The 16,495-nt window shown below is 39.7% G+C and overlaps 1 long non-coding RNA gene across 1 annotated transcript in view; it reads right to left on the reverse strand.

Annotated features, from left to right (window-relative positions):
* Positions 1-490: 490 nt before the first annotated feature.
* Positions 491-16,495, reverse strand: part of LOC146766080 (uncharacterized) — a 152,688-nt gene continuing 136,683 nt past the window's right edge. The window contains exon 7 of the long non-coding RNA XR_014958533.1: positions 491-9,722. This is a non-coding gene — a long non-coding RNA (uncharacterized LOC146766080). The remainder of the gene's footprint in view (positions 9,723-16,495) is intronic.

The raw sequence follows: 16,495 nt of genomic DNA on the forward strand, positions 1-16,495 counted from the left end.
AGGTGCTTGGAGCTCCAGATACCGATTTTACCTTGAATCCATCAGGTCAATTTGCATAGAGAGACTACAGCATGTAAGGAGCTCTTCAGTTGTCAGCTCTTATGTCTCTTTTAACTGAGAAAAGCAAGAATTCTCCACTTCATGCGCTGTGAGAAATAGGATACATCCATTAAAAATATGAAACAGATTATTCAATAAAAAAAGAAAAAAAAAGAAAGAAAGAAAAAGAAAGAACTAATTCTTCAAACAACACAGGATTAAATTGTGGTCCTCATGACCACAAGAAATTGTGGAAGAAAAAGGAACGATTAGGTTCAAAACAGATGAGCACAGGGAATGCAGCTGATACACCTTTAATGGGGTTCAGATATGACCTTACACTCAAGAGTGATCTAAAGCTCTCAGTTTTTGAAAGGAAGAAGATGGGTTGATTGAATAATTGTCCTAAACACTCCTGTTGCTCTCCATCCATCTCTCACCTGCTTGCAGAGCCCTCGGAGCCGCGCGGCACGGCAGGAACGCTCCTGGCTGTGGAGCTGGCACTCCATGGCAGCAGGGTCAGGGTGGGAGCTGCAGTCACTGTTTACACAAACTCAAAAAGCCTTAGAGAATCACTAAAAAAGACAATTTTTAATGAGCACTCTCAGAAGAGGTGATTAATTTGTTCATGAGCTGTTACTAAAAATGTAATCAGTGAAGTGTAAAAAAGGTTTTATACTCAATGTAATTGCTTGCCTATAATGTAATAGTAATAATGAAAACACCTACAGTAAAAGCTTGTTAACTCAATGTGGGATATATGATCCTGTTTGTAGTTTAGAGCACAAGAACTAGACACTTGCTTATGCTCAGTGCATCTTTTTGATTCAAAAGCACAGTAGCTTAATCAATTGTTCCCATCCCTTTTGGAAAATCAACACTTACAATTCCTCTTATGAATCATCAATCTCCTTGTCTATCATTTAAACCAAATATGTTTTGCTCTTCTTTGCTTGTTCCTGTCTTTCAGGTGTTCATTTCTGGATAATAAAATGCACATTACTAATGACAATAAGTAGTTTCATAATTTCTGGCATATGTACCCTGGGCAAAGAAAGGAAAATTACACTTACACCAAAACAAATAATAATGTGATATAAAATATACTACAGTTTATAAATGCCATGTTCAGATTATGTTGTAGACAAATTCTTTTAATTTTCCTAGGCTGTACAAGACCTTGCTCCACAGACAAATCTGACATTCCTTTTTACATAATTTACATTGCATCCTACATAGTAGCAAAAGCCATTGTGCTTTTCTGGATCTGAATTTAAATCACCGGTTACTGGGAGGAGAAAATATGAGAGTAACTGAAAAATTCTTGAAATGTGAAAAAAAATTTCATAAGTCTATGGTACTTCTCACTTTTCACAAAGTAAGGTGTTTTCCTGATATGTTACTCAGAAAAAAAAAATTACAATTGGCTAATGATCTATAACTCATCACTATAGTTCAGATTCAAAATGCTAAAGAGGATCTTATGACTCCACATGGAGATTTATTCAACAGAATTAATGTGAAAATGAGGTAGCATTCAACATCAGTAATTATAGGTCTGCTCGCTCATTTCCCCAGATCCTTCTGGGATCTGCCCCAGTGATTTTTCACTTTCGTTTTAAAAATGTAGAGTAAAATGTGCTAATAGACATGTGATAGTGAAGTCAGTCCAATAAGGTCACAAATGAGACAATCTTTGAATGGAGAAAGGAAAGGCAAGAAATAGCCACTGCTGCTAGGAAGAATTCCCAGGAAGTATAAAGTCTAAAAGATCCAGTGGGAATTAAGATTTATCAAGTCATAATCACTTCCCCTGTGGCAAGAATGACAGTTCTACATATTAATTTTCTTAGAAGTCTGTATTTTGTACTTATCTTCTGGTTTGCTATTTGTTTTGTAGAGGGAATAGGTCTATAGTTTGCTAAGCTTTAAAGGTTTGGATCTTTCTAATTTTCTCACAAATAATCACACCAAAAATAGCTCAAAAAATCATTAATAGGAAGCTCCAGTTTCTTGTTATTGCTGACTTTATATGCATGTGGTTTACCCCCAGATATTCACACATGCATAGAAAAGGCTTACTGTAATTTTATTTTTTCTGAGGGGAGGTGTAACTCCTGCAGTCAGATTGAACATAATAAGATTCTCTTTTCCATCTATTCACTGAGTGCCTCCATGCAGGCTCCTTCAAATCAATAGCTAAACTTACAAAAGAACTGGAAAATGCATTGTAATTAAGGAAAAAAAAAAAAAAACTTTAAACACTATGCTTTTGAAGTTTTTTTTTTTTTCAGTAAACAAAGTCTTCCCTTATTCTAGAGAAAAAAAAAAAAAAAGGAAGAACACATTATATTTTAATGCTACAAAAGCTTAAAAAATAGGATTTTCTAAGGAATCCAAGGAGATCAGGCACCTACTCCCTCAAGCTCTTTTGAAAATTGTAGCATTTATCTTCAGAAGTGCTTCAGTGCCAGCTGGAGAGCGCCTGGCGGAGAGGATCCCATCAGGATTTCACAACCCCGAAGTGATGTAAATCGTATCACCCTCTTGACTCGCTGGAGCTTTTAAGCGGCAGAGCGACACTGCAGGCGCGGGGAGCCCGCTGCCCGGAGCGCGCCGCTGCCCCGGCCTCCCGCCCCCGACCCTGCGGGGAGAGCGAGGAGACAAAGCCGAGAACGGCCCCGGCCTGGCTTCGGCCCAGCTGAGAGGATTCACCACGAGAATAACCATGTACTCCTGGGAGCTGAAACCAGACGGCACCGAGGATAAGCCTCAACTCCTGCCAGCCTGGGCATCCCTGCCGGGAAGGGCACCCGGAGCCACTGGGTTCTGTGTGAGCGGCAGCTGCTGGACACTGAGGGAGGGCTGAGGAAGCTGGAGACAAGAGAGGCTTACTTGTTCTTGCACCTTTCAATGTTAATGCTGTGTTAACAGAAAATAGGGCTGAGGTTGGGACTTTCAGACAATCCACAGTTATTTAGTACTGCTGGGGAAAAACTGTCCCAAGCATGTTGGCTCACGTCCGCTGAAAGATGGGAAGCAGAAATGAAGGCAGCAGCCCAGACAGCTGTGAGGGAAAACAAGCAAGAGAAAAATCATAAACCATGATGCCTGAGAGCCTCTTCTGCCTAAATCTTTCTCCTAGTGATAAGCTGATTGCAGATCTTTCCTGAGAGCATTCCTACTGCACCAGATGTCAGAAGTAAATGTACTGGTTTTCATTAGAAACTTGAACCAAATACATTAAACAGAACCTCTTGCTTAGACACAGTCTCATCATTAGAGAATGGACTCAGGCTTTTAAAAATTGTAGTTTAAAAGAGGCACAGTAAATTCTATTAATACAGTTTTGTTAAACAAGTGGAGATGTGTGAAACCTCTGACTAATTAAAATTTATTCTTGTACAGAAATTTGATATGTTTTTAAAGGTTTATGAACACTAATTAAATTTGTTTTTATAGATCATAAGTCACCAACTGTTCATCTCAAAGTCTGGAGTTTTTGGTTGTTTTTTTTTTTTTTTGGTGTCTGTATGGACAGAAAAATGAATTTTCCAATACATGAGTTATACTTTAGCATTAAAGAAAACAGATAAATTGTACATAATACAGTATAGAAAGATATACACTTTAAAAACTGAAGTGTATTGAACACATATCTCAAAAGGTAAGAATATTAATTGATCCTATATTTAAGGTCTGATCCTTCTGCAAAACATGCTGCATTCAATCCCTAAAGTAACAAATTCAATAAACAATTATATACTATTGTATGCTAGAAACAGACAAGCCAAGCACAGAGAGCTCCTTTCATGCATCATTTTTGATTGTCCTACTTTGTTCTGTCAGGAACAGCAGTGACAGCTTAAGTGTTAAAGCTTTTTGACATTGCAACAAACCAAATAAGGCCTAGTTGCACATTTGGAATTTATTTTATACCACATCTAAAATACAACAATATAGGGAATTTTCATTGCTTTCAAACAATAGCAGCCATTGGAGACTGTTTCTGGAGCTCGTGTTTTCCTCACATAAGAATTCTCACTAGCTGAGTAGCAAAAGCATGTTTGATAGCCAGCTTCAGGAGCCAGGCTGGCCAACACAATTATTGCACATTCTGTCAGCACATTTCCTCCCTTCAGCTTTACTTCTACAATCTTTTTCAATATTGTTAAAATGAGCAATCATTTGTGATTCACACTCCCAAAAAAGGCATAAACCAACAATTCCCAATGGCTATAAATTATTAATGCAATTGTGCCAGTCACACAGAGCTTAGTGCTTTTAAAAATGGAATGAGATTATCTGCACAGTTATTTTCAATCAGATTCATCTCTTATTAGGGGGCATTATGCATATGGCTTGCTTTCAGAAAGCCATCTCCTTCAAAGAATATTGTTGCACAGTCATTTCTTGTGAAATACTATGCAAACTCTACATTAGATACCAAATCAATTTTTGTTGCAGGAAATAATTATATGTAATCGGTATTTTACTTTGTAGATAGACTGATTCTTTCCAAGTAAAAGTAAAAGTCTGTTCTGTTCTCAGTTTTTATTCCCATTCAAATCTCCCTGCTTTGAGTTGGCCCTCACTGATTTACACCAATCTAGCATAAATATGTCAGAACTTGAGGCTGTGGCAAATCTTTTTTGGTGCAATAGCTTTAACAGGCTGTAATAGAAAAGTTTGTAAGCGTTACTGTACAATGTATCTGTTAAAACAGCTGGGCCACACAGCTGTCTCAAAAAATACAAGCTAGAAAATCTTCCTCTCTGGTATATAAAAATCTAAAACAATATTATGGAGCAGTAGAGATTCATAGAGATTCAAAGGATGTGACTTTCAAGGTCAGTTTTGGGGAATCCAGAGGGTTGTCTTTCCTTGTACAGTCTCTCTGCTTCGATGTTTGTTAGATTTTGGACTGTGTTGCCAGGGCCTGCACTGGAAGCCATGTGGAACAGCCTAAATGAACTGGAGACACATGATGATTTTATATTTACTGTTGCATTTTGTAAGAGGATTGGAAAATTGTCTTTGTGCTCCCAGCTCCCTATGACTTATTCAAATTATCCCAACATCATGCCATGGAGCCTGGCAAGATACCAAACACAAAGAAACTGGAACTGAATTCAGTGCTGCCTCAAGCTGCAGGAGCAGGAGTATTCCCTTGGGAATGACTGGCTAGCAAGGTGGAATCTGGCCTGCATTAAATGAAGATATTTTGAGAGCTGAAATACTGAAACCACAAGGATAAAGGGACTGAGAGTACATAAGCATGTTGATGTAAAGGAACTTAAATATGTTGAGTCAACAAAAACATCAGTGGTAGACTCTTATCACATGCTTAACTGCCCTACTTAATCTAGGCCAAGAAGAAGAAGCTCTCAAGTTTCTAAGACCCTTGATTTTTCCTGCAAGCATTACAATATTTTATCTTCTGTATTGGTGGGAAAGTGATCTTTAAAGCACTGAGCTGTCAAAATGCTGCACCAGGATTTTGCTATATTATTATATACCTATTTCAGCTCTGTAATTTGAGTACTGGCAATCCTTGGATCGAACACATCTTCTACAGTATGGGGAACTGTCTGCTTCTCACGGTCATAAGCCATGGTGCCATTTAACAACATGAATTCCCATCTGTGAATCTGCTTCCTGCCATTTGCCTTGTACTTCATTTTTCCCATCCAGAATCTGGCAATAGTTTCTCTCTATTATTCTGATAAGAGTGTGGGTCAAACTCATTCCACTGTGAATGTGCATTTGTGCTTGCAGAGTGAGTGATTGATTGGTATCAGGCAGAAATGACATCTCCTGTTACATTTCTGGCATGTTATTCTGTGGTTAATCAGTGCTACTGAGTGTCAGTCAAACCTACCAGATGTGACTCTAATGGATAGCTGCTGGTTGCCTGATGTCTATTTTGTCACTGATGTGACTGCAGTGCTCCTAAAAGTTATTAAAACAAAAAAAAAAAAGGGGGGGGGAAAGAGAGCATAGCTAAGCAAGTATGAGGAAACTGTATTTAGAAAGTAGCTGTATTTGTATAACTCTTCTGTTAAATATTCAGTCAGCTGATTTTTTTCAATATTAATTAATCACAGGGCTATCACCCTTGTTTGATCAGGGAAAGATTCATGCAAAAGAGTACTTGGGATTTTTTGATGTGTCTTGTGGGTGGTAAAAGATTGTTATTCTTAATTTAGTTATTTAAATTCTTAGCAGTTCTGGAACACATGCATTATGAATAACCTTCACCAAAAACACCACTGAAACTTCTATTATGACTGTGCCTTTTAGGCTGAAGCAGAGTCCCATTGAAGTAAACACGTCATGAAGACAGAAAGGAAGTTTGTTCTCTCCCAAAAGGAGCTTAAAAATCAGTCATAGCGAAAAACTGAAATTATTTTCATTTAATTACAAACCACAAATCCATCCAGCTTTAGACACAGTATGAATCAAAGACTGAAACTTGAATAGTCTAAGACTCCTTTTCCATTCTGGTTGATACCTGAGACTGGCTCTAGAATTATCAGTTATTTGACAAGCAGCACACTAGAACTTACAGCTCATAATTATGACTTAGATTAATCAGATTGCAGATATTTAAGTATAGGTGCATTTGTTCAAGTACCGTCTTTAGCAATTGCTCATCCAATTCCACTGGATCAAGGTTTTATTTATGGGATCCAAACAGAGCTGATGCAAATTTTTTAACAAAAGACCAATTACTTCATTGTTAAGATTGTGTTGTGTTTTACTTACATGTACACAAACTTTTATTGTGCATTTGTCATTTCATGAGTAGGTAAATCTGCTGCCTGAATGTTTTAATTTTTCTTCTCATCTTTTAGCTTCAGGAATATTATTTCCTTCAGCAATTATGGATTCAGAAAGCTTGACTGGCATTTGAAAATAAAAGTAAAACATGTAACACAGCCAAACTCTGCTCATCCTATTCAGTTTTACCAGAATCAACAAGGTCAGAGAAGGAAATGCTTGGTAGGGACTAGAACAGAGAAGTGGAATGACTTACATGTCCTGGGACCTGTCAGAAAGCAAATTTCAAAACTACCTCCACATCTAAGATTTTAAACTGTGAAAAACTTATTTGGAATATATAAATCTTAAAGTTCAGGGTAAACAGGAGGTGGACCTGATTCACAAATTGCAGCAAATCACCATTTTTTGCTTTCTGGCTTCATTTTATTTTCAGACCTGAATTTTAATATGGTATAGTTGATAAATGCTAATTTCTGAAGCAGACATTGGATCTAAAATTTAATTATCTTGAAAATTCCGGGGTAAGTTCTTGTCCTAATGCAAATCTATATCTGCTGATGGCTGACAAAATTAGTCTTCAAATGTATTCCCAATCTAGAGATCAAAAAAGTGCACATGATGTCTAATGGAGAACATCAGAAAGGCAGTTTTTCTAAGGAACAACATCAAAGAATTTGTAATTTTATTTTTAGGCAGACTGTAATTTAAATAAAGCATGAATTATAAACCTTGCAATGAGAATGGAGATAGTAATTGTGCTTCATTTTGGTCTCACAGTGAACATGACCCTTTCTCTTCCGACATCTTAGAAAATATTGATATATATTTAATGCAAATCACAAATTGACCTTAATTCACAGACCTAAAATATTTATATGCCTTTGTTGCTTTTAATTTTTAGTGAAAATGTCATGGTATCATAAACACACCCCCAAACAGGATTGTGGTGGGTTTACATTTTATTACTAGGGCAAGACCAAGATCATACTCGTTAGTTCTAAAGCTAGAATTCTAGTGAATAAAATAGAAAGGAAGCTGGAGGTTTGGCACTTTTCTGATGGGTCCTGATGGGCTTTTCATATTACCCATAAATCATGTAAAAATAATATGTTAAAGAAGAATTCTGAAGAAGAAAATCTAACCTTACCGCCATCATATCTCCCTGCAGCTGAATTAATAATACTGAGAAATGTAGCAAAACTATGAATTATTCTAAGAACTCAGAATTCTGCAGATATTATGTTTTACATCTTTGTACTTAATATGTGTAAATGTATGCCTCTCTCCACAGCTGTACACAATCCAGTCCACAGTTCTTTACGTGTGACTTCCTTGCACTATACACAGACAATTCACCATAAGCAGCTTTAATAATTCCTTGTAAGCAAGTAGAGTACACAAACTCGGCCAGGAGGACACCAGATGTGGATAACATTGATAATATCAAGGGAAAGGATCTAGATGTGATTTTAGAAAATAGAGCAATTTAGCAATAGGGATATTTATAGTACTGAGGCACAGAAGAAAGATGAAGCTAAAGTTAGAAAGTCAAAAGGACCAATCAAGAAGAGGTAAAGGAAATGTGGTTATAACTGAGTCTCTCACAAATGAAATGATCATCTCTATGATGTGCATTGCAGTCCTCACTTGTACGTGCTAGAAAAATGGAACACTGAACAGGAGAATTTTAAATTACATAAACCTCTATAAAGGGGCTAAAAAGCCATCACAAAGCTGGCTGCATCCCATTAGGAATTTAGGGAAACCACGCTTCCACTCTGTTTATCAATTCACCCATCCCTGCCTATGCTGTAACAGCACTTCTATGGAACTTAATTAACTGGTATCTATAAAGTACTGCAAAGTTTAATATTAAAGTGGCTAAGCAAGCACTCCTAGGACCAATATTTTTTAGATTTGTTGATTGTCAGATTGGAGAAAAAAATAGAAATTAAAAACAATGCAGGAAAAATACACATCTGCCACATCTTTGGAAGAGTTCAGGCACAGAAATAAGCATCCAGATGCTCTTGCTCTGTTAACATCTTAATTAGTGATGATTAGTCAGTAATCCGAAATCTTAAAAATATCACATTTGACAAAAGGTTATTTCCACTTTTAACTGGTCTCTTTATCTGCTTACTTAGATTGATTTAGAAAAACTCTTTCAGCTGCCTAGGTAACTCAGTTTCCAATGTTCTTTGCTAATTTTTTAGATAATATTTCTCAAGAGGCCTTATGTAATTGAAGAGATTTTAATCACTAAGATCCTGTAGTGAAGGAAGGCTGTTAATGATGCACCAGAGAGTGTTCAGTATGAGACAGAACCTAAAGGAAGTTACGGATCTTCCTCAGGGGTGTTCCCTCCTGCACTCTGACTGTCTAACCTGGCAGAGCAGGCAGTGCTGGGGAACTGCAGAACTGATATCCCAGCCTACAAGTTCTCCAGTTTTAATAAAACAATGGCTCACATCTCCTGCTGTCTGTTCAGCTGGGTGATAGTGTACGATGTCCCTGAGCACCTGGCCACAGCACCAGGCTGCTTCACAATCATTCCTGGACTTCTTTCTCCAACTTGCACTCAATACAGCAAGACTTTATTCCTTATTTCCATTTGGAGAACTGAAGTGACAAAAAGTCTTAGATGATATTAGAGATCTAATCCTGCCCCACAGCTCAGTTCACAGCACTGGTCCCTGCTCCAGCCCTACCTGGCCTCCTTGGTGCTGTAAGGAGAGGAGAGCAATGCAGGACCTCTCCACGGCTGGGATGAACTGCAGAGGGCTGTTCCAAAACATCCTGCAGTGAGGTTTTTCCACAGCTCTGCTGCCTCATAAGTCATGTCAATGCACAGAAGGTTTTGTGAACCTTCTGTTTCAGGATGAATTTGAAATCACCTGCAATACATCAACACAGAAAGAAAATTTATTTCGTCTCTTAGAAATAGTGGCAATGTCTTAATTTCTCAACTGAATATCACAAACTAAAGCATCAGTTAATCCTAGGTGGAGACCACAAAGCTGAAGCCTATTCCATGTACCCACAGCCACACAGGATCAAAGGAAAACAGCACAAACTGCAGACAAGTCCTGGACCAAGGGGCAGCCCAGTCTAACACCCTACACTCAGCATAGGTTGCACTGCAATCCCACTTGCACTTTCAAAGCAGCATGTAATACATAACCTACCTGGAAATTAATTGACAGCATATGAACTGGAGTTTAGAGGGAAAAAACAGTGGCTGTTGATGAATTTCCAAGTAAGAGACCTTGCCCTCTCCAAAGCTGGAAGGTATCCAAATGTAGTGATAGAACAAGAACAAAGAGCAGTTTACCTGGGAGCTAAACCTTTATTCAGTTTAATTGAAAAACTCCTTCCATTTTAAGTGGTCTTTAGCAAAACTGATTCCTAGTTCATGGTTTTACCAATTGTAATTTTTAGTTTGTATCCATTACTTATACTCTAAATTATTTTACAGCCCCCTCATTGCTAAGGTAGTGTGCATTTTGATGTTCACAAGAGACAATCTAGCCTGCTTGAATGCATATAATATAAATATACTATTATTGGGCCAAGAGCTTCCATTACCTTTCTTGAACATTATAAGACATGAAACAAGCCCAAGAAATTCATTATCTCTTGCAGAAGACAGGTAGTGGCATACAGTGCTACAGTTCCTTTGGTTCTGGAAAGGATGAGTTTTATCATTATTTAAGTCCTCAGCCTTTGCACTTCAGCTAGGTGTGTTCTGCTACCCACACAAATTTCCAACCAAAGTTGAGTTCAGTATGTGTGCAACTTTTCTGAGTCCCAAAAGACACTGCAACATTTGGTACAGCCAAACATCTTGCTTAATTCATTATTCACTATTTTACATTTTGTCAGAAATCCAGTCATGAAAGGAAAGAATTTTTTAAAAAGTCAGATAAAGAAGTTAAGCAACCACACCTTCATCAACAACATAAATAAATCAGAAAGCCCATATGCTGGAATTCAGGAATCCAAGTTACATGATGAAAAGCTTACACACAACAGAAATAGCACCAAACCCAGGATAAAAGGGGCACATTTCCAGTGAGTAATTGCCACAACTAGTACTGCATGCTTTTTTCTCTTAACATGGAGCTTTATTAAATGTGACAGTAAACATCCCTTCCTGATACTTCCTGTAAACTTTCACATCCTCCTGGAAACACAGTGGTGATCAGGGATACATAAAAAGCTTTGCTGTCAGAGCTCCCCACCAAACCCTACAATTTATGTAGCAAACTGCACAATTTTTCCCCTCCCAAGACTGTACTGCACTGAACCAAGAGAAAAATGCAGTCTTTGCTATAAGTCCTTGTACTACAGGAACTGCAGAATAGCACTGCAGAGAAGGGCTCTGGTGATTCAGCCTGGGGATAAGGGCTGCACTCTCACTAGGTCAAAAGTTGGAAAAGTCTCTCGCAACCTGCACAAAGAATGAAGTGGCTTTGTAGCTTTGGCAACCCAGCTTTAGCCTTTCTATTACATCACCAGTGGAGAAGCATCCCTCTTGCTTTTTCTTTTAATGGATCTGACCGACTTAAAGTTACAAACCTGATTTTATCTGCACAAGTATCTTTAGCAGACATTACAGGAGTCTGAGAAGAAGGCTGAGCCTGCAGACAGCAGATAAAAGCCTCTGCTTGGAGACAATGGGGAGACATGGAAGCTGGAGGGATGGGTTTGGCTTGGGGTTATTGCAGAAGGTGCCCCTGGAGAGATGGGCTGTAGCCACCAAAGAAACAGGCACTGCTGTCGGTCTTGAAACAATGAAACTAGAAGGCTTTCTTAGCAAAAGTATGCCCACTGTTTTCATCAAAATACAAAGAATTCCAATTCTTCGCATTCAAAATACAGCTGATTTCAAATCATGAAAGTGCACTTTGCTATAAAACAGTTTGTACAAATCTGTTCTGAAAGGATACAGAACTTGATAAAGTATCTTCCTCTGAAAACATACAACCCACTGATAGTGGGTTTCAATATACTTATTTTAAATTTTCCATGGGAAACCCTAATTATTGCCAGATAGTGGCTCTATGCTGCCACTGAATAAGGTTTGAACATAATAATCTATGGAAAATAAGATATTAATAATAAATCGGTTACAAACCACAGAGGATTTATATATTGGAAAATAGCCTCTATCATCAAAGTTAGGTTTTGTTGTTATTTGAAGAGACTGGCTAAAATTATTGATGGAGTATATTAATAGTGCCACAAAGTTGGAAACTGTAGGTAGGAAAAATACAAGAGAAAATAGAATGTTATCAGAGGCCTTCAGGCTAGAAACTTGCCTTTGAATTCCTAAATGTGTGATAAGAGGAGTTATATAACACGTGTAAAACTCAATAAACAAAGCCTGTCTGCTCAGGAAGCCCGAACTAGAACATTTGTTTCCTATGAGGAAGAATGTTTAAAGTTATTTCTCTGTCAATGGCAAAACTATGAATAAATCTAATGAAAAATATAGAATGTGTGGGTGTAAAGAATCTGCTTGGCTATAACTCCACTTTTGTTTAACTATAGAAGTATTGCTAGTTAAGTGTTCCTCCATCTGAAAATATTGCATCTGGTAAGATAGTTCTCTATTCTGATCACCCACTGAGCAGGGAAAAAAGAAATGGGGCACTGGAAACAACCAACGTCTTCCTGGTAGTCTAAACCCCTTCACTTGATGAAAATCTCCAGGAAAGAAAATCCTCCTTAGCCATCTTAACAGTACCCTGATTAGCTGCTGATGTCTGTTGTAAGACTTCCTGTGTCAGGGGAACAGTGGAGAGCTTTTAAAAACGTTACCAAAGGTCATAACTTGGGAATCAGCATTCAGTCTTTCAAACACTTTACACTGCAGCAAGTGGCCACTTGCATTGTTCAAACAGTGCTCGAGTGTTTCAAGGCACTGTGTGTTTTGGATGAAAGGTACTCTTGTGTTTCTAACTCCTCCTTCTGCTACGAACGTAATGTGAAGGAGTCCAAGAGCGCCCTCAGCTCCCTCTCTCTGGAAGGGAGTTTTCCAGGGATCCCAGCAATGCTGACAGCGGAGGGTGAGAGCGGAACAAACCCGGTCACTCCCGGGTCAGCGCTGCTTGCCAAGGCAGGGGAGAAGCTGCCGCTGGGGCTGAGCGAGGGAAGGGTGAACACGAGCCAGCAGTGCACCCTTGGGGCAGTGGATGCAAACTACAGAGCCAGCGGGCCGGGAATGCCCAGCGTCCCCTTCCCTCGCTCCGCCGCACTTGTCCCCAGCCCGGCGTGCCCAGGACGGAGAAGACGCCGGGAGCCCGGAGCCAGGCAGGGCTGGGGCACACACCCGCCTGGGGACGGGCGGGCACAGCCAGGCCGGGAGCCAGGCAGGGCTGGGGCACACACCCGCCTGGGGACGGGCGGGCACAGCCAGGCCGGGAGCCCGGAGCCAGGCAGGGCTGGGGCACACACCCGCCTGGGGACGGGCGGGCACAGCCAGGCCGGGAGCCCGGAGCCAGGCAGGGCTGGAGCACACACCCGCCTGGGGACGGGCGGGCACAGCCAGGCTCTGCTCAGGCACCGGCCAAAGGGCAGCGATGACAGAACAGCAGAAACACGTTCAACCAGAAACACACACAGCAAGAATTTCTGTGGGAAGGGCAGCCACACATTGGCAGAGGCCATGGAGGCGTTGAAGATTTGTCAGAACTAGACCCAAACCAGCCTGATCAAACTTGCAAGCCGGGTAACTTACCCAGGCCTCTGCCAAGTGAAGTTTCCTGGGGACTGTGCGGTTACAGGGGGAGCTGTGGGTGCTGCACTGGTACCACCACACTGCATCCATCACCCCTGTCTGAGCAGCACCTGGGCAAACACAGGCAGACCTAGCAAGAAAAATACCTAGGAGCTTCTTCTCCTTCCATGACTTTTTATCATCTGATTTTAACAAGGACTTACAGCCGAGGGCAGCGCAGCTCTCGGCAGACCAGGATTATTTTTCCAATAAATCAATAACCTGTGGTTTGAGGGCAGCCGTTGAGCATTAAGAAATAACTCCATTAAATTAAGTCCAGCTTCATGTAAGATACATGCCACTTCAGTTCTAACTTCCATATACTCTTTAAACAGGGAAAAAAATCCGCTCATTGCTTTAAATTTCCTACAGCATAATAATTGTTAGTCAAAAGCAGGATTTAAATTTGTTTCCAATACTAAATGGTATTTACAGAAATTCAGGTGGGATATGTGTCTGTCTATTGTGAGCATAGTAAGAAAATTTTGTCTACAATTATTTGTTTCAGAATTTATGTAAATATTTTACCACTATCCATACTCTGACAACTGGAAAACAAATAGAAGGATGATGCATTACTTACTTCCCAGTTAGTAAATTAGAGAGTATTGTCAACTCAAGCATTTGTAAAGATCTGCAAAAAGATGGTTTATGCCTGAATTCAACTTTTGGGTGGTACAAGTTTGATGATGATTTTATGCCTGAGTCCTTAGAAATGCCTTAATGAAATTTAAAAACAAAAAAAGTTTTGCCCCAACATGTTTTTATCTATTTGGGACTGCTTCTAACTCAGATTTTGTTATGGCAAGATCCAATAGGAACTGCTGTTATTTAGGAAGTTTAAAATGGATCTTAGTGGATTCTTACAGAATGTGTGTATTACAATCTTACCTACCCATGTTTTCTCACAACAGACAAAATCCCATGCAGAGTTTGATGGTTAACAGTAAATTAACTGAAAATTCTTATTTGGCAAGAATTTACTTTTGAAGCAATAATAAGCCACAGAGATTTAGCTTGAAAACTATATTGTGGAGAGGGCTGCTCCTCAAAAGAGAGCTCTGTGGGTGAGCTCTGATCTTTTACTTCTGCCTGTGGGCCCTTAACCTCCTGTTGTACAGGGTGTGCTCTGAGCAGGAGCACAGCAGCCAGGCTGAGACACAGCAAAGGATTGTCAGTGCTCCTCAGCAGCACTGCTCTCCTTTGGCTTAATGGTGAAATGCATTTCCCTCTTCCCCCCCAACACCCAGTGAGCCAGGGCAGAATCCAGCTTTTCCAACATCAGTTCCTCCCTGGGTGGCACTAAGGCAAAGCCCCCATTCACTACTGCACTTACTCAGCCCTGTCCTGTGTGTGCAGGAACAAAATGGCACAATCAGCCACAGCCTCCTGGAGGGAAAATCTTCTCCTGCCCTGAAACCTTCTCTTTGTTCCCAGCCTCTTCTCTCTCCCATCCCCTCATTTAATCTTACCTTCTTCTTGGCCTCAAGCTAAAACTGTGCAACATATCTAATACATAAATCAGTAACAAATATTCCACTATGATAACAGATCAAAGTTATAAAGGGCTTTTAATTTCAGGGCCCACTGTACCTCATTCTTGTACATCTCCTCTCTCCACAGCTACACGGGTTCCCCTGGATAATCACTGCAGAGACCTAAATAATGAGACTTCAACAGATCAGGAAGTATTAGATCAAAAGAAGAGAGTAAGAAATAAACTGACATTTTCCACACAATAAATAGCTTATCATTAGCATTATATAAAGTGTTATGACAAACTTAATTTTGGAACTATTGACAAGAGCCTCAAAGTTAGTCTTTAATCATGAAAAGGATTTTTCCTTTGAAAAGGAAAATCTCTACTCTTGCTCTGGCACATCTGTTCTCAGTTTTGGATTTATTGGCACAGAAATTAACAAAATCACAAAGCTGATCTTCAGTCATCACCCAGGGGCTTTTTGTATCTGTTTGGGCTGTTCAGACTTTATAGTTACTTTGATTCATATCATTGACAATCATTACTCAAATCCTTCCAATAACAGGCCCTACTTTAAATGAAATTTTCTATGAAGTGTCATTTAGCCAAGGCTAGGAGGTAAACCTGCTTTCTTTTAATGTAAAGACACTGCACTGTAAAAATATAGAACTGAATGTTATTTGAAAACAGATTAAAACAGGCTAGAATTCCTGAGAAGAGAAACTTTGAGGTTGGAAAACCAGCTTAAAATACAAGGACTTCTACTCTCCAGTTAAATCATTGCTGGATGAAGCCTGGTTCTAGTCCATGGCTCCTTGTTTTCCTGCAAGCTCTGTCTGTTCTTTCTTGATTACTGTACATGGAAAGTGCCCTCTGTCCTCACCTCCAAGGCTTGTCTGTGACCTGCACTCAGCTTTTCTAGGAGATGCTCCCAATAACCTGCTGCACTTCCCACCTCTTTTAGCTCTCTGCCAGTGCCTTCTGCTGCAGGATGCTGAGACTACACATCCACTCTTCTGCAGGAGGATCCACTTTCCCATTCTGCTGGCCAGTTCCCCTGGAGCAGGGAAGGACTATGATCCCTCCAGACTCTGCTACACTCAACACTGAGAACAGACAAACCATATAGAGCATTAGCCTGCCACACATACATTATATTATATATGTGATATCAAGCATGCTGTGAAGAAAAACACATTTAAAATGCTTAAATACCTTCTCAAATAGGGCCATCCCTAATCAGACCTGAAGCCATGAGGATTTTCTTCACCTTTCCCAGTAAGACCAATACATGCTGACTGGAGCTGTTAGAAGCCCAGACTGCCACTTCTCCATTATAATAATTTGAGTGTTTACTTTTATTTGAAAATGTGATCAAGTATTTTCCAGAATGGGATCATTCTCCA

Source organism: Lonchura striata, chromosome 14 (assembly GCF_050655825.1).
Source record: "Lonchura striata isolate lonStrDom1 chromosome 14, ASM5065582v1, whole genome shotgun sequence".
NCBI classification, from domain to species: domain Eukaryota; kingdom Metazoa; phylum Chordata; class Aves; order Passeriformes; family Estrildidae; genus Lonchura; species Lonchura striata.